At 38.4% G+C, this 22,226-nt stretch overlaps 1 protein-coding gene across 5 annotated transcripts in view; it reads left to right on the top strand.

Moving 5' to 3' along the window:
• KCNQ5 (potassium voltage-gated channel subfamily Q member 5) overlaps positions 1–22,226 on the top strand; it is a 296,126-nt gene that overhangs the window by 58,150 nt on the left and 215,750 nt on the right. The gene's annotated exons all lie outside the window — the stretch shown is intronic.

The following is a 22,226-nucleotide window of genomic DNA, read 5'->3' as shown; positions in this document are numbered from 1 at the left end:
ATGATTGAACATATTCTGAATACATGGTAAATACAGTGCTCGTGGTTAAAAACATTTTTCTTGATGGATACCCACAATGAAATGACTGGCGGAGTTGTGCCCTTTGAAAGCTTTACTGATGTACTAAAATTATTTCTAAACTAAAACCTATGACATTTCCAAACTATTACTTGTCACAATAAATTTGAAAATTCCAGAGTTAAAGAAAATGTGGTATCAAATATCTGCTTTGCATTCATTTACCGTCCATTTTCTATTCCTGCTAGTATGTTTGCATTAATATGGGTTAATAATCATAGAATCATAGAATCATAGAATTGTTTAAGTTGGAAGAGACCTTTAAGATCATCAAGGCCAACCATTAACCTAACACTACCAAGTCCACCACTAAACCAATTAAGGGGAGAGTAATAATTTCATATTTCCTGGCTTGGTGTCTGGATTATTTTTTAATGAAAGTAAAAACTAGGAATCATTAAGATTGGAAAGGACCTCTAAGATCATCCGTCCAACCACCAACCCAACACCAACATGCCCGCTAAACCATGTCCCAGAGTGCCATGTCTACCCATTTTTTGAACACTTCCAGGGATGGTGACTCCACCACCTCTCTGGGCAGCCTCTTCCAATGCTTGACTACCCTTTCCGTGAAGAAATTTTTCCTAATATCCAATCTAATAATGCGTTTTACTTGCAGCAGTTTGCAAGAGGATTGTCAGCTCTAATGGTCTGCACATTCTGCACCTGCATGGTGGCGGTGGACGCTGAGGAGTTGGGGGTGGCACCACACACCACTCGAGCACTGTGGCACTTCTGCTCTGCAAAACTCTTAGCATTTAAGAAATCAGCCCAAAATGCTTTGTGTTTGTCATACGCATATCATGCCTGCACCCAGAGGGGTCAGCAGCTCCCATGATGCATTGCAGTGCTCCTGTGTTGGTGAAATGGCGTTTGTGGGAGTGGCGGCTTTCCCATGGTGATGTCCAGGGGCTCTTGCATGGGTGAAATAATTTTGCAGAATGCAGAGCTCTTGCAGGTCTGTTTCTTTGATCTTTCCCACAGTTTCCTAATTACGCAGCAATGTAAATATGTGTATTAATATCACTGTTAGTAGTAAAACTATTAGAGTTGACAGGGTACTGCTGCCACAGGGAATACTAAAACAAGCATGTGAAAGGCAGTAATGTTATGTACTTCTAGAGTGCACTCAGATGCTGTTTAATGGTGATTGTCTTACACAGGATAGAAAACTGAGACTAAATGGTATATACAAAAATAACTGCTAAAGAACAAATAATTTCTGCTGTTTACTGCCCCTAGGCATCTTTTCATTCTGAAAATTACATGAGATGGAATGGCTGCTGTGTATCTCCTCTTCAAATTTCAACAGTTTCTCAAGGCCTGTAGGTCCTCTTTGGACTTTTGGAAGTTTTCCTGCTGTTTTTTAAAATGTGAGTTAAATTGGCTATCAGTAGTGCATATTTCTGGGACTGGATAATTGCTAGCTAGGCATTTTGTAAGGTACAGCAGAAGAGAAAGCTAGTCTCTGTTGAGCTGTTTGTAGGAGAATAGAAGAAGAGGTTTTAAAAATTCATGTTACTGGATAAAAATATTACTGGAAAAAGACTGCTATTTTCAACTTCAAGCATTCTTTCAGATCCTCACTGTATATATGTCATAAGGGTAGTCCTGCTAATTAGTTTATGCACAATGCTTACTGCATGGCCTTCCAGAATCCCATGTGTATTTACCATTTATTATTTGTTAAGGCAAGCAATTATTTTATCTTATGGCAACAATACGAAAGAAAAGATACCAGTACATTAACAATCAGACCATTCCTAGACAACATATGCAGTGAATGGTATTCTAGAATTCCTTTGTGAGAAGAGGCTGTACTTCCCACTGTTTTAAATGGTCAGTTATATCAGAATTTCTCTTCCCAGAACTGACCGCTTTTTGTTTTAATGCACAGTGTGTTAAGTAAACTTAAATTACATACTATGAGAAAAGACTGTTCCTTAGGGTAACATTCTTCCAACATGAACTCAGTGCTAGAATATGTATTTTAATGACAGAGAAATTACAGGCTGTCAAATAGTCATTTAGCAAGGCTACAGTATTGTGAGTTTCTGCCGTTATTACGGCTTTAATAAAAATACATGTAACTAAAAAGAAACTTTTTTTAACTGCAATTTGGTAAAAAGAAAAAAGTGTTTCAAAATCTAAATATAGCAACTGAAAACGGGGGTAATGTGAAATACAGTTTGGGATAGCAAAGCAATTTAAAATGGGTGTAAAAATACCATCAATAAACTACATAAGGGGAGATTCTGGAGTCTATCCCTACCCTGGGAAATAAAACCAAAGTTGAATTTCATGTTATGGTAGCAGTTTAGTGGCAGCGTAAGCCAGATTTATATGAGAATCTAATGCTGAACTTGGTAAAGCATTCATACACGCAAAGAAGAGGGAAGAGAGACCATGGCCAGCTCTGGTAGTCTACAAAATGCAACTGCAGACTTCAGATGGAGCAGTAGCATCTTCTCCTCCTTCAGAAGATTGTTTGCCATCACAGAGAGCTTGGAGGAAAGGAGCTGTGAAAGGAGCCGTGGAGTTTCTAGACATGATAAGTAATAGTTTGCATTTTCCCAGAGTTATTCTATAGAATCTGACAGCTGTCTGCACCTACTCCATTCACTGTATGTCATTATTAATGTCTTCTATGCATGGGGCTATCACACCATTCAGTACTAACGTCAGAGTGTGTAAGACTGATATTTGTAGAGAAAACATTGAGACTACATGACATTCAGTTTATATCGCCTACTTTTCTACAGAAACTAGATTCTTACAGTTTTACACTACTTGTAGGCATTTCCATGAAGGCGACCTGTGTGGGCAGATGCTGTACCACAGTCCTGCGCTTGGCCATGACAAGGCGGTGAGCAAGGAGTAGAGTAATGGTGCCTGGCAGGGAAGAAAGCTGCCTGGAAAAGGGCTCAAGGCTATGTGGCATTGTACCTGACATGCTGTGATGCAAAAAGCAGTTTTTCTTTTTGTGTATATGATCTCCCATCGCATTGAAAAGCCTCTAGAATCTATAATTTTCATGCCAGTGAAATATAAATGTTCAAGAAGATTAAGTATTATTTCTGAAGTCGGTTGGGTATTGGTAGAAGTTCTTGTTTCATGTATTCAAAATAAAGATGTTATTTCTCCTCAGAGAAACACATGCCTTTAACTTATGGACAAACTTTTAAAACAAAGGGAGAAACTATTAAGTGCACATCAGTGGTCCCAGTCCTGCAGAGGCCTGTGCATGAGTTTGTCTTTGTGTAGAGGAGCCGTCCAGAAAGGGTACAGCTAGACACTAGTGGGATCCTCAACTAGGCCTTACAAGGTCATCGTAATATTTTGGGGGATGTTAATGAGATGGTAATGGAAAATACGAAAAATTTCAGATAACGAAAAGGGATGAGGAGAATACCTATCTTTTGGACAGGATATCTGCAAATATTAACAAGGGGCTGAACTTGTATTCTCTTTTTAGTTTGCTTTTGGTCTCTACAGGATTATTTTAAATGCTGTATAATATTAAAGGAATTAGCAGTGGAAGAATTATATTTCTTAAGAAGCTGATAACCATGGCTTTTAGATCATTTGGGGGATTTTGATTCATCTCAGAAGGGATAGATGGAGCTCTTGCTGTTTTTCTGCAGCCTTTGTTCTTTATCTTATTGAGTAATTGAAATTCAGATTTCACACATATTTGATTCTTCGATATATATTTTCATTAAAAGCTTGCCAGTAATGTGAGCTATGTATGTTTTTGAAATATTCATTAAATGAGATTTGTAACAGTTTACATGATATTCTGTCAGTTTACCAAACCTATCAGTCAAAAGCAGATGGCCTGCGTTGGTAGGATTTTTCTGTTATAATGAATATATTTTCAACATATGTAGTTCATTTATAATATATTTGCTAGCAAGATGTTATTCTTAAAAACCAGTTAATCAACCCGTGATACCCTCCTACACTTCAGCTTGATGCTTGAATGCTCAGATGTCATCTGTCTGCAGCTCATTTCAGTAATGTATGTGATTATGCAACAAATTAAATTATGTCATATATCGATCCAAAACCACTGAAAATACAGCTGCATTCATTTGTCACTTCTTCATGCCTATCCCTTCATGAACGTATTTTGCAATTAGACATCCAGGTGTCCTTGGCTTTGACGCTTTGCTGTTTGAAGTTGCTTTCTGAACGTGACACTGTTGGCTGTCTCACCTCAAGGTGAGGCCATCCCACTGGCACTGTCTGGATCATGGCGCAGTCCAGCCAGGAGAGGAGGGAGGGGAGGAAGGGTACAGAGAGATGAGGCAGAACCCAGGGAGGCTGGATCAGCAGTGGCTTGAAGAGCAGCTGCCTGGTGGCCATCAGGGCTTCTCCCATGAGTTGCTGCAGTTGGGAGCTTGCTCAGTGGGTTGCCTACGTCCCAATTTTCACAGCTGTAAAAGCAGTGAAACAAAGTGCAGGACTGTGGCCGGGGTCCAGGCTTGTGAAGATGCCAGTAGCCCTGATTGCAAGTGGTTTTCAGCCTTTTACCCACCCTGCGAAGGTGGGAAACCCCAACACTGTGGCATGACCATGGCAAGTTTGGATACCAGGGCAGAGGCATAGCCGTGCGAACAAGTGCCTTGGTGTGGACAAGAGCAGTGCCAACAAAACCAGCATCTGAGAGTGTTTCAGAATAAAGGCAGTTCCTCCTATCTGCAAGGGCAATATAGGCACTCAGTTCTCAAGGACTGGGGCACAGACTTTCAGTCTTTTGTAGGCATCTAAACTGTTCAAAGCTATTTTGCATCTTTTTGTTTCCATCTGATTTGTGGTACCCATGTTTTTGCTATGGTCAGGATAGAGGAATATGTTTGCAGCATTCACCTTTGCAGGTGTCTGTGATGTGCTGGAGCAGCATGAGGAGAAGGTAGATGAGGGCCTGGCCAGATCTCTGCACCACACACTGCTAGAGCATGCTGGGGAATAGCAAAACCCAAGTAATCCACCATCCTGACAGTTTGCCCATGGATGAGTGAGACTTAGTAATTTATATTTTTCATTTGACCATGTCTGACAGTAATATTGGGCTCTATATATGCAAAAAGTGTGACATAGACTTGAACTTACATTGAGCTACATTTAGCTGCTTCGTAGCATCCAGTTCAGGACACAAGCGCTTAATCCAAAGCTTAATTTATAAGATAACTGTGTTAGGTAAAGAGGTGTTGTTGGAGGTTGCAGGCTTGGAGCCACGTTAGGTAAGGTGATTGCTAAAGGTGGGTTTTTCTTCAGTCTGATCTATGTGGTTATTCCTCATGCACACTGTGAACAAAGGATTTTGTTTATTATTTGCATTATGGTTAACTATTGGGTTTTTTGCATTTAATGTAGGTTTTGGTATACAAAAACAACTATTTAAATTGCTAGCTATTAAAGCAGAGTATGGTTGGATAGCATACAAAACAATAATAAAAATACAAGATTCTAAGTAATATATTGATAAGAAATTTTGATCCGTTTATTTGGTAAAAGTTGTTCTTGGATAATTTTTTTTATTTAAGTGATCTAAATTTACACAGCTAAAAGTTATGGGCTTTGTTCAATATTTAATTTGTTAATAAAATGTTGAAACTTTCTGGGCAGTTACAATAAATTTGCTATAGGCTAACAGTGGTGGTTACAGTACAGCATCTGCACAGCAGTTGTCCAAGCAGATTTTCATTTTTAAAAAGAATAATAATTGAAATAATTTAAAATACAAGAAGGCATTATGTTTTTCATTATACTAAGGACAATGGACAATTATTCTAAGGAGAAAGATTTGAGGGTTTGGTTTTTTTTAATTTAAGAAATTTTTCTCATAACACTATATGGGAAGTGGCTTGGCTTTGAGGATTTGTGTAGAGGAGCATTAGGCACACACTATCCTGGGTGTGGGTAGTACCCATGATATTTGGGATGGGTAAATATGGCTTAAGATGAAATCCTGTAGACTCTTAGAAATACTACTTTTTGTTATCAAGACGTTTGTAAGAGAAAGCGTGTTTTCAGTCAACACAGTTTCTACCACAGAAATTCAGAGCATTGATGATTTCCAGATTTAAGGAATCAGAATATCTGTGCTGGACTCACAATAAGTATGAAGCAGAAGCAAATGGATGTGAACTTCCAAAATAATTCAGAATCATCAAGGTGTGTGTGAGGATGCCCTCACATCATCTGTGCTTTGTATGTCGTGTTCTTATATTGCTGTATGGAAACAGGTAATGGGGGATGTTATGAAGTTTATTATAGCTGGAGAACCACCTCTTATATTTCTTGTGCCTTGCTATGTGTGTTAGATCATTAAAGTAACATGATCAGCTTCTTAATTGCATTTATAAGGACAAATATACAATGTAAAGGTATTTCTTGGTTTTGTATTAGATGTATATATTTCAAGGGAAAAATATTTGTCTTGTATATAACTAAGGAAGATGGGGCATAGGTATTTTGTAGATTTGGCCAAAACAGTGTAAATTCTCAGTTATCTTCTAAGTAAACTGTGATTTAAGAAAAACTGCTTGAAAATGCTCATTTTTCTTTCGTTATCAGAATCAGCTTGAATTAAATTATATATTTACTCTACCTTATCGTAAGGCAGGATTTAGGGATCATCAGTTATATAGCTACAGTTTCTAGCAGTTCAGGAGTTTACCTATTTTCACAGAAACTGCAATGCAAACTTTTTTACAGCACTAGAAATAATGTGGATGAATCAACTCAGGTTTCATACAACTTCTGTTTAGTTGTTAACCAGTAATAGGTATCCTGTTTTATCTTCTGTGTCACCGACAGACATTAAACTGGGGAACTTACTAGAACCAGACCTTAATGATATGTGCTGGTAACTTAGCAACTTAGTAAGTAAATAGTAGAAACTATGCTGAGGGACCATTTAAATAAAGATATATATGTATAAATACATACAGAGAAAGTGCTCTTTTTCTGGCATGTGTTGTTGCTTTTATTAGCATACTGACTTACATATTTATGTATGTCCAACAGACCATGAAGCAGTTGATCTAAACTGAAAACAGTTTAGAAATTATTATTTTATCTGTGTAAGACCTGGACTATTAGAAATATACATTTACTGTACATGGACAAAACTTTTAATTTTCCAGTAGCCAGGTAATGCAATTAATTTTTCCATTAATTTTAATTAGAAAGTGAAGTAAGAAAGGAAGGTTTATCTGGGTTTATAATGGCTTACATTTTTCATGAAGGAACTGTTGGCCAGATCAATTTGTTACAGTTGATACCACCGTTGCATTGTCACTTAAATTCAAATTTTTGGGAAAAATTCATAACAGAAGGTTTTGAAAGGACAGAATTGAAGAGTGTTCCTAGACTTTAAATTCACATTTTTTATTAACTGAGGTACCTACCTTCTCAGTTCAATATAAAAAATTGCCTAGTGGGGCTTTCTCCACTCATGTAGGTTTCTTTCGATATAAATGTAAAGGGGGAATTGAGTGGAAACCCAAAATCTTAAAAAAAAAAGTATTTTTGTTTCTATGTTTTTTTTTCCATAAACCATCCTGAGACATTAGATTTTTGGAGCAGAAAGGCTTGTTCTAAAAATAATTTTATTCTCATTCATCTACAAAGATAATCAGATTGTTCTGCTGTATGGTATGAGTTAAGTCACTCTCTCAATTTTTCTCTGTCTCATGGTCTGTTTTCTTAAACTGGAATACTGATTTAGATGAATGTTGTTAGTGAGTGTGAAGAAATGTTTATGATTTTTTTCCAAAAGCATCTCCCCAGGAAGAAAAACCCTGAGAGCCTGTCACTCACACATGCTTATTGAGAGGACCTTGTAAAATCTATTCTTCACTGCTATTAAAAGCTTTGTCATAAAATGCTTTGAGTTTGGGAGAAAGGAAATCATACTTAAAAACTTCCATCACATCTCATTTAGCAGCTCAAACATTTACAGTTTGGATGGTATATTTAGATAGATTCATCCAAAACTTAATTAAATTAGTACTACTCAAGACAACAGAAAATACATTATCCTAAACTCATAAATGATAACTGCACTTTGGATGAACTATTACATAGTATTACTATTTTGAACATTCAAGATTAGGGTAGAAAATAGATAAAATATTAATTATGTTTCTTCAGAAGAACATACATCAAGTTTGGGGAGATGTTTTAAAAATGTAAATGGGAGTGGGATAGATATATACGGATAGCCAGGTATTTGTCCAATGGTAAGCAATTTTAAATTTATGACAGTTTTAATGGTAATTGTATATAATAGGAGCTATTTATGTTTGTTCCTGTTGCTCCCTGTTCTACCTATGAGAAGTCATTACTTTTAAACCAGTAAGGCTGGTGAACTCCAATATCAAATACAGTTTTCCTTACCTTCCACTTTATTCAGTATTACAACTGAAACAGATGTCGTGCAAACCAGCTGTGGGTTTCTTTTACCTGAATATTAGTATTATCACCTTCCAATTTTACAGTAGTTTTTATCCATTCTTTGGGTACCAACCTTGGCAAGGTTAGTATGCCCACTCCCCTGTTCACTTCTTGTAGGAGCCTTGTTCTCCCCGTTAGCTCTAGTGATTACAGTCTTTACCTGATGTTCTTCTCTTCTGTCTTCCCTACATCTCCTTTCCCTTGTGAAGGGAAGAGCAGTGATTCTTCTCTAGCTTAATATGTTCTCAACTAGGTGATTTCAAGTCAGGATTAGAACCCTTTTGTGGTTGCAGGGGGTCACAACCCAAGATGACTCTCTTGGCTGAGCGAGGATCACCCATCCCAGCACCTATACCAGCCAGCCAGAAGAGTGTAGCAGCTTCGTCGAGACCCGAGGAGGTGCAGGGTCTGCAGCAGAAATAGTGTTGTACCAACAAGCACTGCATCAGTGAAGTTACCTTGCTGAAAATCCCGTAAAAGAAATAGGAATGGCAGGCCTGAGCTGCATAAATCCATCTTGGCTTTCCAGGAGGCTGTCCAGGACAGCTGCCCCAGAGACTGGCGACGCCTCTTCATTCTCACTCAGCTGCATCCCGGTGATGCTGCTGGCACCCGTGGTTTGGCTAGACTCCCAACATTCGTTTTCTTTCCTCAGTGTCTCCTTGCTTCCTCCTTCCTTGCAAAACCAGGAACGTGCAGCTTATAGTGACTGTGCTGATCAAAAGCAGGACCTTGGAAAGCAGCAGATCAGCTGTTTTGTGACACTTCAGTTAAGCTTAACCCTCAAATGCAGACTTCTGCTTCTGCCACTTCAAAATCTGCTTTGTCTGGATAGAATATCTGTGTTGTTGTGAACACATTCTCGAGGCAAAGTTGCATAAAAGAAAAAATGCATGTCTGTTACGAGTATCCATGTTTAAAAAAAATCAACAATTTAAGCTCAGCATGGAGCATTGGTTTTCCAGAATCAAAAATAATTGGAGTTGGAAAAATAAGTTGCATTTCACCTAATGCAACTTGTGAAAATTGTAAGAACAGATGTAAAAAATAAGCCGTCAGGTAACCTGATCTTGAGGAAAGCAACTGATGCAAGGACTTGCCTAAGATATTGTCACAGCTGATGTTACATTTTGTAAATTAAAGCTTTCTTTCTATATTGAAAATAATAATGCTGCTTTGAAATGTTACTAGGTTTTGCTAATTTCCTATGGTAATAAAAATATTATTAAATAAATACTTTGTTAAGATATATCAAATGTTTAGAAAGGCAATACCTATATCTCTAATTTCAGAGCTCCACTAAAAACTTGCAAACAGACTGTAAGCAACTGCGTTTGCTTTAGCTTGAATTCTCTGGCAGTTGTGTCCTCTCTGGTCAGTTATGTGGATTTGCCCTTTCTGTGTCTAAATGCAAAGTCTTTTCTTCTGTCCTACAAAAGTCTTCTCAGTCATCTGAATTAGAGACCAGAAGAGTCCTGATTCATCTCTGTTTGTCCTGCTCTAGTAGTGCACATGAGAAAGTAGCTGAATTTATCATCAGAAGATTTACCCTATGAGTGGGACCGAGCAGCCACACCAAGCTACAGCAATTGCACCCCACATCCCTTTACAGATCCTGTCCTGGAGACATTTCAGCCAAGTCACTGCTAGGTTGCATGCTTCGTATGCATGCATAACTCACAGGGAGAAAGAGCCCTTTTGTAGTTTTAAAGGTGTCTCTAAGCTGCATGGGAACCTGAGGAGCTCTCTGCTTTGACCCTGGCAGTCCTGTGGGCCTGCCGAAGGGACAGCAAATTCCCAGCTTTCTCCTGTGAACTGCAGTTGCTGCTCTGCTCAGAGCCTCCCCATTGCTGCGCCTCAGTTCCCACCCTGCCTTTTCTGCCGACGGCATGTGCCCTTCTGAGGTCTTCTGCAGGGATTCCTGGAAGACAATTTTGCCACCCTTTTTTGTATATATATTAAGTTATTCTGTTAGAGGCGTAATGTCTGGTGATCTCAGAGTAGCAGTAGTACTCTGGGGAGAAGATGAGATGAGAAGCCCGGACAGGATCAGCTGCGGTGGCTATGCAACATCCAGACGTGGCCTCTGTGCTTCTGGCTCTCCAAAGAAGTGGACAGAACAGCTGGCAGGAGGCTTTTGGCACCCGTACTGAGCCCTGCCTTTTTACAGAGTGAAAAGAAAGTAGGTAACGGTAGATAGGTAGGTGTACTGTGCTTAATTCTTTAACCTCACAGGTGCCTCGCATAAATGGCTTTGTACTTGTAATATATCTTACTGAAGATATTGCTGTCCTTACTGCTTCTACAATATATCAATGGTCTTAAGAGGGATGCTAATTACATTGGTCTGCCTTTTGGGAGGGTGTATCCAGTACAGAAAGCTGTATCTTCTCGAGGTGACTGTTACTTTCTGCTTTTCAAGTGATTTATTGTCCCTTGAATAATTAATCTTCATGCTTAAAGGCAGGTATCATTCCTTTTGGTCTACTCTCTTCCTAGCCTTAACTGATTTTAAATCATCAGTTGCTGCGTTAAAGCAATGAACATGTTGCTTGCATTCTGTAGCAAGATATTTTACAGTGTTTTCACAAATCTGGGTATTTTGAATGGCAGTTCTACAGTTCCAAGTACCTTCCAGTTAATAAACCAAATAAATAAATGTGCAATAAAGTAGTAAACAGACCATGAATCTGAATCACTTCTTGTTTTTCAAGCTGAATTTTTCAAGGAAATTAGTTTATGAACTAGATTTTGGAGTCTGGACTCCATCAGTCTCAAGGAGGAAGAGCTGTAATCACATTCTCTCTCAATTTATGCTGTGTATCTGCACTCCTTTTTTAGAATTTTTCTTTTTAATTCTATTATATTGAACTTAATTTTATATGACAAGTAGCAGAATCATGCAGATAAGTAACAGAAGAAATACAATTGTTCTGTAGAGACCCCACCGTTTGCTGTAAGGATATGTGTATGTTGTAGTCACTCACTAAGACTGCAGTTTTTGCGGATGCATCAGAGTTAGCTTTAGACTCGTGGCTAGGGTCCTGCAAACAGGAGTTTCTCACTAACCCAAAACTCAGGTGGACTAAATTCTTCTTGTTTTATCCATTTTCATGGATTTTATTTTGCAGCTCACACTGAGCAACAAACTACTGCAGTGGATGCCCTGTTTCCAGTACAATTTTGTTACTTTTGTTGTAAATGAACTGAAATCCTAGGACCAGGTTTAGTATGGACATACTAAAGAAAGATGCTCCATAATTTTGTCAGTACAACAGCTTTCTCTTTTGTGCTTTCTTGAACTTTGAAATATTGAACTTTCTTCTGTTACTGATGAAAAAAATGTATTATAGTCACATATCAATCTACAGTTATTTTTTTTTCCCCTGCTTTAGAATCATGGCTATCTTAATTCCACTGATAAGATTATGTTTTGTGATTTTAAAAATCTGAATAATCTCAACAGTAAGATGTTTTCATAATATACTTACAGTATCAGTGTTTTCTGTTTGACATTAAGAACAGGTAATGAAAATGTTCAGTGAATGCACTCCATCCTCAGTCACTGTGAAACAAGTTGCCAAGCTGTTTATCCCTGATGGACATCAGTTAGTGGTAGCAGCAGACTCAAGAGTGTAGAGACTTAGGAATTTTTATCCTAACAATGGCTTTTCTGCCATTGAATATACTGGAACTAGAATTAATTTAGCATTACGTCTGTATTTTTTCTTTCAAATTTATTTCACTAATAAAAGTTGTAGGAGTTCTTCTGTTGGATTATTTTTCTTTTTTAGGTGAGATGGGTCTTTTCTGAAAGTGTTTCCATCTGTTCTGTGGAAACACAATTGCTGGTATTCATGTAATGAACTTTTCATCCTCTCATGATAACTTTCCAGGGACTCTCAACTTTTGGAAGCGAGAGATGCATTTTATAGAATATGTTTTTTTGTCTTGTTAGATCTTTATTTCAAACTTTCTTTAAAAATTCATGTTCTTATTGGAAAAGGAGAGGATAAGCTCAGTAATGGCATAGCTGGTTAACTAGGCAGATTTTAATGCACAGTAATGTCTCATTTAATGAATAGCACTTAGTAGAATTAAATGTTCTCTTAAAGTATGCTTCTCTGCTGTTCCTTGTTATTAATGCCCAAAGGACATGTGATACTATGCTTATTCATAGACACTATTTGTTAGCAATTTTGCTTTTCTTCCCTTGTTACAGAGGGTAACAGTGAAACAGTGGGTTTTTATCATATAAAGCCAGAAGGGTGTATATGGAAGTGTGGTTTATACATCTAAGCGGTCTAAAGCACAACTTTGTGATGAAGTACGGTACAGAAAAAAAGCTGTGGGGAAGAGAACAGACCTTTTTCTCCATCACTTCAAGAACGCCCCATCTCTTCGTTGTGCAATGAGCTGGGTATGCACCACGGTGAGAACAGCTCTAAATGGGTATACTGTCTGGTTGTGGTATAACTGGTCTCACCGAAATGTGTCTGTGAAAAAGATAAATGTGGTCATAGTGTGACAGGGAAATGTTGACTGGAAATCATGAGATGATCTTGAGGCTTTGCAGGAGCATTCTCTGCAGTTCTTGCTACCCTCATTCAAGAAAGATCAAGTCCAGCTAATGTGTGCTCAGGGCACCTGGCAGAGTGATCCTGTACGAAACAACTGATATGTAAAATGAAGCAGACATGCAGCACTGCAATTTCAAGTCCCATTTACACTAGTAAACTCAAGAGCGGGGGCACCCATGTCAGCACTCGAGTCGTGTCCTTGCTCACTGAGCACGGGATTAACCATGCTGTGCAGTTGTTAGCAGTGTCCCATGCCAACTGGTGCTGTCCCAACAACCTTGGGGTTAGTGTGGATTCAGGGCCCCTCCAAGGCAGTCCCCTCCTTCTTCTCCGCTCTTTGGGCCCTGTTGTGGTTTAACCCCAGCTGTCAACTAAGCACCACACAGCTGCTCGCTCACTCCCTCCCTGGTAGGATGGGGGAGAGAATCAGAAGGCAAAAAGTGAGAAAACTCGTGGGTTGAGATAAAGACAGTTTAATAAGTAAAGCAAAAGCCACACCAGCAAGCAAAGCAAAATAAGGAATTCATTCACTACTTCCCATCAGCAGGCAGGTGTTCAGCCATCTCCAGGAAAGCAGGGCTCCATCATGTGTAACACTTGGGAAGACAAATGCCATCACTCTGAACGTCCCCCCTTTCTTCTTCTTCCCCCAGCTTTTATTGCTGAGCATGACATCATATGGTATGGAATATCCCTTTGGTCAGCTGGGGTCAGCTGTCCCGGCTGTGTCCCCTCCCAACTTCCTGTGCACCCCCAGCCTGCTCGCTGGTGGGGTGGTGGGAGAAGCAGAAAAGGCCTTGACTGCATGTAAGCACTGCTCAGCAAGACTGAAAACATCCCTGTGTTATCAACACTGTTTTCAGCACAACCCCAAAACATAGCCCCATACTAGCTACTATGAAGAAAATTAGCTCTATCACAGCAAAAAAACAGCACAGCCCCACATCCAGAGAATAAGCCTAGGTCTGTTTTGTTTGCTAGCACAGACTGTATCCTACTGTGTGCTCTTCAGGCCATATCCACCAGCTCCAGCATTGTAGACACAGCCCACAAGGTTGAAGCATTTTTCCTTCTTGGTACCTCTTGCCCTGTCCTAAAAGGCTACTCTTTTCACTCAGCTAGGGTTCGGTGCTCCCAGTGATGTTGGTAATCCACATGAGCACTGGTGGTCACTTAGAAAAAGGGACCGATCCACTGAACCTCTTTCCCCTCACAAAAAAATTTAGGCATACAAGAAAAACTTGCATCTGGTCTACCTGCATGGAAGGCAGGTGTCATTAATATCAGCTCATGCTATTTCTGATGCTATCAAAGAAAATGAAAAAAATGTGAGTTTAATTATGGTGAACCTGTCAGTACTGTAAAAGAAATGCTGTTCTTCGTGTAGAGGAGATGCTGTGATAAATCACAGTAAATGGCAAGTGCAGATAGTATACCACTTTTAGCAAGTACAAATCACAGATATTACCATCTTTTTATTAGTAGCCCATAAGATATATAGCCAAAATGACAGTATGTCTTCTAGTGATTAGTAATGAAAATATAATATCCATGATCTGTGCTTTATGTTTAGCATGAGACTAATTTACAAATAAAAGATCTGGTATTCAGTAAAACTGAAGGGAATACTACTCTTTCCCTGCACAATGGTTTTCTTAAAAACAAATTGCAAATCAAAGACTTTAAGTTGCTAATATGTCATCCAAGAAATATTAGACTTGGAGGAGGATGAATAGTTTTAATTATGTGTAAATAGATTCATTAAGAGGAATGTAAAGGTCCAGCAATTATTAATTCTCTGAGATTAGAATAAGAATATTGTGTTTAGAGTCTTGTATCTTAATAGACCACTTTAATAACTGTTTATACCTATTATTCTATTTCAAACACACATTAATCTTCTTCTCAATGAAATGTATCCATTTATCTAACAAGAGGAAATGTTATATGTTCCTAGCTATTCATGCAATTTTTTGAAAACAGTGGGGATTTAAATTTTAGGTTGGCAATAAATACATTTTACTTTGTACGTGCCATTGTTGCCTTGAGTATCTCTAGACAGTGTTGAGCATGAGAAATTCTCTGCTGTAAAGGAGAAAAATGACTTTATAAACCAGGGGATTATTAATGGCATTTATATACACCTTGTCAGTGTCATCTGTTCAAATATAATAATTACTTTATTTCTAATGTTTGCTTTCCTGTGTGAACTTATTTAGCTGAGTTTTAGTTTAACTTCTGATGAAGAGACCATTTGCACATATTTATAAGACACTTCTTGTATGTGATGCAAATATCTATTCTCATACACAGGATCATTTACATACACATACAAGTAATACCTATAGGTGAGAGTTCAGAAACAAGCTAGAAAGCACCCACTTTTGAGTACTGTAATTGTGGAAATATATATTGACAAGTGGTAATAGTGGTGTAAAGGCTTTCTCTTATGTACTGTCACTCTTGATTATACAGGTGTAAATATGATCAAAAACAAGCCTATTACATCCAGGCTTGTTAATCTAGGATAACATTGCAGTCTCAGTGGCAAGTTAGTTTCGGTTATAGCTCTTAACATATTCCCACACAGTTGTCTTATATGTTTTTGTGCTTCTCAGGGGGCTTGAATATCATGGTTACCAAAAGTCAGAAAACACAACACAGTAACAGAGAAATGAAAAGTATTTGGTGCCCCCAACCGGCCTCAGTTGAAGGGAAACCATTGTGAGAACACTCGCTTTATTTTCTTGTATTAGCCAACATTTTGTGTCCGAATTTCGTCAAAGACCTGGTTATGCTGTGAGGTATCGTAAGGAAAAAGACAAATACACCCTTCTATTTGTATTGCTGGTTTTGTTGCATGTCTCTCTCACACCATGCCAACTTGAAGTCCAAGTCTAGGATCTCGATGCAGTTCCTGTCTATAAGTGCCAAGTTCCACCTCTGGATACCTGTAATATAAATGTAGAGTGTGTAAGGGCAGTCAGAAAGCTGCCAGAAACAAGCAATGGGATGGAAGAAGGCACCCAGAAAAGCAAACAGTCTTTCTTGGGATCTAATTCTTAGAATTATAATTCTAGACTTCTGATTAATTCATCTTTTTAGTCAAATCTGACCACCAGCTTTCTACTTTTCCCATTGACCTTTCTGGGATGCTTAAGACAATACAAGAAGCATCCTTGTAATTGTTACCTCCCTTGGATTAACTGGCTCCACAGTCATCTGTTTTTCTGATGATTTCTGTCTCTTTCTCCCTAGTCAGTTTTGTGTGAAGGTGCCCAAAGTGTCTGTTTTTCAAACCGTCTTTTTTTTCTGCTGCTGCCACATCAGTGGATGATCTTCTTCAACACAGACTCAGTCATCATCTCTGTGCTGACAACTCACAGATCTGCTCCAGACCTACTTTCTCCTATCTAGGACCTATTTGCTGTCATCTCTTCTTGCCCAGTTGTCCCTAACTGAAATTTGAGTTAAATTATTTTTTTTTCCCATTCAAATGCCATCCAATACCTCCTTTCTTGATGTGTATGGAAAGCTTTATCTGTAGAAACTAGCACATTGGCTAATGGCCTGAGTGGCATCTTTGACTTAGCCTTCTGCATAGCAGTTCATTGATGACATGAAGACATGACAAGTCTTGCAGGTCACCTCTCTATGTGATCTCCAAGAGACCTCTCTCTCCCTTTCATCCACAGATGTAAATCCCTTATTTGCATCCTCACTGTCTTGTGTTGTGATTACTGCAAAATCACCTTCTTTTGCCTTGACAGGTGCCCTTACGATATCCGTGTAAAATAAGGATGATACAATGATCTGTTCAGCCAGTCTATTTGGCAGTCTCACACCATGTCCATGAATCACTCCACTGGCTCCTGTGTCTCTATTGCATTAAACTTAAATGCTTGTCTTCACTTTTAAAGCTGTTTCTTAAACAGTCTGAACATAGTTCATCAAATGTGTCTAATGTGCAGTAGTTGAGTTCCTTGATTAATATATACAAATTATATGACAAATATATCGTTTTCTCATCAGTTCAAGGTTTTCACTTACGAGTCACAAGTTACGTCTGCATTAAAAACTCTCTGGTAACAAAATAGGTGTAAAACACTGAAGGAAACAGCCTGTCATCTCAAGGACAAAAAAAAATACAGAAAAAAATGTTTTGGTAACATGGTTCCGACATCACAGAATCACAGAAATGTTAGCTGGAAGAGACTTCTGGAGGTCATCCAGTCCAAGGTCCCACTCAAAGCAGAGGTATCTCCAACACTAGAGCATGGTAGCCATGAATTTGTCTAGCTATGTCTTGGAAATATCCAGGACTGAGATTCCACGACCTTTCTGGGCAACATTGTCCAGGCTGCTTTACCCTCCTGGGAGGGTGTCCAGTCTGAAACTTCCAAGCCACAATTTGAGGTCATTGTCCTTTACTATGCCATCTGGCACTGCCAAGAAGAGTTTGGCTTCGTCATCTTTGCAACTTCCCTTCAAGTAGCTGCAGACTGCTATTAGATCACCTGTCAGCCTCCTTCCTGCAGGACCGGACAAGCCCAACACCCTCAACCTCTTTCCACAGGTCACTTGCTGTAGGGCCTGACCATCTTGGTTGCTGTCTGCTGGGTCTTCCTGAGTTCCTCCACATCTGTCTTGAACTGGGGTCCCAAAACTGGATGCCATATTCCAGAAGCAGCCTCAGCAGTGCCAAGTAAAGGACGATGATAAGTTCTTCCTGTGATGTCTGCACTCCTTGTAATGTAGCCCAGTGTGCAGCCCTCTGCAGTGGCAGCACGCTCTTGGCTCATATGCACCCTGGCGTTCACTGTAACCTCCAGGTCCTTTTTAGCAGAGCTTAAGCATGAGTACATTATGCCATTGCTTCCTGCCACCAGTTTGCCATCTGTGGCAAACTGTATGATCAGTGTTATCTCGTGTTTTCATTTATTATGGCATATTGGGGTTTTTTGGTTTGCTTGCTTCGATTCTCTTTGAGTTTCCTTGTAATGTGAAGCAATGAAAAATGTTAAAATGCCATTCCCCAGTATGTTGATTATAGTGTTCTTTGTTCCTTCTTTTCTTTTTTGTGTAATTGCTCTGATTTTTTTCCTGTTTTCAAGAAAAATATTTTTGTTATAAAACAAATGAAAAAATGGCCCTTCAAACTTTGTCTCCCTTTCCAAACCTACAAACCAGCTCTTACCTAGTAATTCAGTTTAAAAAGGAATAGAAAATGAATGTTAGATTTTCTTATAGTTTAGCTGTAGTGTTCAGACCTGTTTTACTCATTTAATATTTATTAAATATGTGCTGTTGATGTTGGAATAGCACAGTACATGTGTAACTAGCCAATGCCCATCAGTAATTTAGTCACCTGGCCAATTGTGCAGGAATGGTTTTGGCCCTAGTGGGATGAAGGGAATTTCATGCTCTTTCAATGTTGTAAGCCTTGGTAGGCATGTTAAGGATGTCAGACTATTCCTGTCACCTCCTTTGCCTTGAACATTCAGCAGTTTGAAGCTCATACCTGTAAGGGATTAGCACAATAGTGATACTGCTGAGCTGTGATAATATAAATACAAGTCGACATTGATATTAATGTAGTGGCACCACAGTGCCTTTGTACAAAACCTTTCTATTTATTTGCTTACACCCAGAATCTATGCATAGCTAAAACATAATTTTCTGTGCTTCTGTGGCAGAGGATATGTCAAACCCCCACTGTTCGGCATAGTGAATTCAAGGAAGCGCAAGAAGATGTGATCCCCAGGCATCCCTGTCTCTCCTGCAGGTGGATCTGCAAGAATATTTCAAAAAATATGTAATTAATCTAAAGTGTAAGAGGACTAGAAATAAAGTAGAACAAGTAGAACTTGCATTTTACAAACCATGTGTTTTATTACATTAGCTTTTTTTCATATCTCTGGACTGTGGATAACTTGATATTTTCTCACACTTGCTTATTTATTCAAATTAGTTTACATTTTTGCAAGTGATTTTTTAACTGTTTGGATCTATTCAAAACATTTTGGGGAAGTATTCATACTGATCTGTGCTGAATCACCATGTGGCTGATCAGATGGGAGAGGCATGGTTACTCATCCAGTTTAACAGTGGCAACAAGCAAGCCTTTCTGCCACTTATATTTCACTCACATACATAAAACCTACTCTAGGTGCTGCTCAGCCAGTCACTGTCACCCAATATTTAAATGTTTGTAGTGAACATCAAAGGAAACAAACTTGACTGAAGTTAATACTCCTAAATATCTTACAGCTTCTTTGTAGTATGTACCATTTAGTAGTATGTACCATGATCCCTCTAGGGATCAGAGCTAGTGCCAAATTACTATTTTGGCTTTAAAATTAATTCCAATTATGTGGGCTGGAATACCTCCCTAAAAGTCTCCAAACAGCTTTATATTTCAATGTTATTTGAAATAGCTTGGATATTAAAATGGAGTTCATAAGGGCAATTGTGATCGCCCTCAGTCACACCACCAAAGATTATTTCTGTGGATCTGAAAAGTTCTGCTTGCTGTAGGTATTCTTCTGCTATCATTTCCACATATTTGGAAATCACAGCTTTGTGAGCTGAAGCACTAGAAAAATCTGATACTGCACATTACTTTTCTTGTTTTGCTTTGCACATCCCGTATTCTGACAGTAATTCACCATTTCATATGTTTATTTAAAAATTTGTGATTTCTTCTTTCTCTGACAGTTATTTCTCTGAAGTTATTAAGTATTCAAAACAGATGTTGCCTCCCAGTCTGATGAAGATTTAACAGATCAATTCAGTTGTTCGTCTTGTGATAAGACAAAAAAAATATTTGACCTTCTCCCAATGCATGTTAACTGCCAGGTTGTTGGTTTGCATCTGGCCAGGGGGCATATTCCCTCCAAACATACTTTATCTGGTTGTGTGTTACACCCTGCAAGAAATGAATCACCCCTTTCCATCTGAACCTCAACAGGCAGGTGCCTCTTCTGAAAATGCCACTTATTGCAGGTAGAAAGGAAGGCCAAAACCAGATCTTAAATTCTTGTAAGCACAGTATCCTTCCAGGTCAGGCTGGTTTCAGACACAGCCTAATGATGCCTGCGCTGTATGTGTGCAATGTGTAACTGGGGGGCTTAATTTTTCAGAGCTGATAATGGCCGCTCAGTTCATATTAACATGATTTTGTGGAGGTTTGTTCCCAAGTTTTGGGATTGTTTTTTTCATCACAAAATTAATATACTTTGTCAGCAGTCAGCAAGCACAATCTTTAAGATTTTACAATAGTTGGATTTATTTTGAAATCAGCATAAAATATAAATTTATACTATTCTCATGCTCTTGCCCACTTTTTATTTCCTCTCCATTTTCCTTTGTTCTGTCCAACTCACAACCTTTTGCAAAGTGGGCAGATATCTGAGGGAAGCAGGTATGGAAGAAAAACCCTTCTATTTTCTCTTGTAGTTTGTAATTTAGAATGGCTAATTCAGCACATTATGGATGCTACTGCTTTAGTTGCCAATGAGGAATTAGCAAGTAATTATGGTAAGGGTTTGCATTGTTTCAGAGACTGAGAAAGATAATGATAGCTCTCAGAGAAGATGAAGATAGTGCTGCAATAATAGACTTCTTCCTTTCAGAGTTTGCCCAATTTAAAAATAAGTGCTTCTGCCATTGGACTAAAAAGGTGAGTAAAAGGTACCTGTGAAGGAAGTGAGAAGTGGAAGTGACTACGTCATTGTAATAAATTGGTATCATCCTTATTTCTTTAAGAGTTCTAGACTTGGGTCTATGTGAAGGAAAACCATCCTTCACATACAAAGAAACAACTTAGATGTCAGACAAAAAAGGAATAGCACTGTGTTATTTTTGAATGCTTCGTGTCTTGTGATTCAGGCCCTCAGGAAACTCTGCCCCTAGAGAGAAAATCAAATGAACTATCAGGATTATCTTTGTGTGCCACATATATTTACTTCTAGGTGGGTATTTAAAATCTCCTTCTGTCCTTCTGTGAATTATGACCATTTTGGGAGAGGAGAATGTAAGGCTCCTAGTAAAAAAATGTCTGTGTTTTAGAAACTCCAAAGCAAACACATTTAATGTAGCTATCAAGCATATCAGCTGGGAAATGATACATATTATGGGAACTTGCATATACCATACAATAACATTTTAACATCTGTGTAGTTGCTCTTTTTTGCTTTTCAAACTTGTTATCTCCATGTACCAGTGTGAAAGACAGAGATCAGGAAGAGACCAGTTCTGGCAAATTTGAGACCAGTTCTAATTCTGTACATATGCAATCACTTCTTTTCCTAGCTGGACATACAATTACCCAGTGTAATCCCTGGCATCTCACTCCTTGTTAAAAATCAGCTTTGCCACTAGAATACTATAAAAAAGTTAAGAGAAATAGAAATTATTAGTCTAAACCCTAGGTTACCAATCCTATCCATTGCTGCTAGAATGACTATATCTGCACGTAACATGAGGATTTTAACTGTAAAACTGCAGGTTTTAAAACTCAAGTGGTTTTGCCTGGTTTAGATGCAGATCTAAAAGAACAATGAGTCCTGCTAGTTTAAATAATTTTATATCTTTAAGAAATTTATTTACTTTCCTACAGAAAAGTCAAATTAAGTTCTTATTTTCAATTTTTTTCAAGATACACTAGCATTAAGTTTTTCAGTTTGTTTCTGATTTCCAAATTTTCCAATTTTTTGTGCCACTTACCACTGCTGCTTATTTTCACTCTGTTCTAACCTCCTAGTTTCTCCAAAATAGCCAATACTGTAACTGAGTCCTTACTGTTTAAACTTGCTTTAAAAAGCATTCTAGCAAGTTTGAACATTATTATTTGAACTTTTCCATCATCACATTGTAGGTAGCTTATTGGTTCTATTTGTCGTCCTTCGTGATTTCTATGTTCTGTACATTTTTTTATTATGATTGCTTTTTCTTGATCTTTATAACTAGCTCCTGCCCATAGCATCATTAAAAATTGCTACCTAGACATAAACATATTTTCTTTAAGTTATGTATCTATTAGATGTATCTGTTCTGTTAATCTTTGGATGAAGTTGTAAAATAGCAGGGGTGGACCTTCCG

The sequence above is a fragment of the Pelecanus crispus genome, chromosome 3, assembly GCF_030463565.1.
Source record: "Pelecanus crispus isolate bPelCri1 chromosome 3, bPelCri1.pri, whole genome shotgun sequence".
NCBI classification, from domain to species: Eukaryota; Metazoa; Chordata; class Aves; order Pelecaniformes; family Pelecanidae; genus Pelecanus; species Pelecanus crispus.
This window is presented reverse-complemented; position numbering and strand designations above follow the sequence as displayed.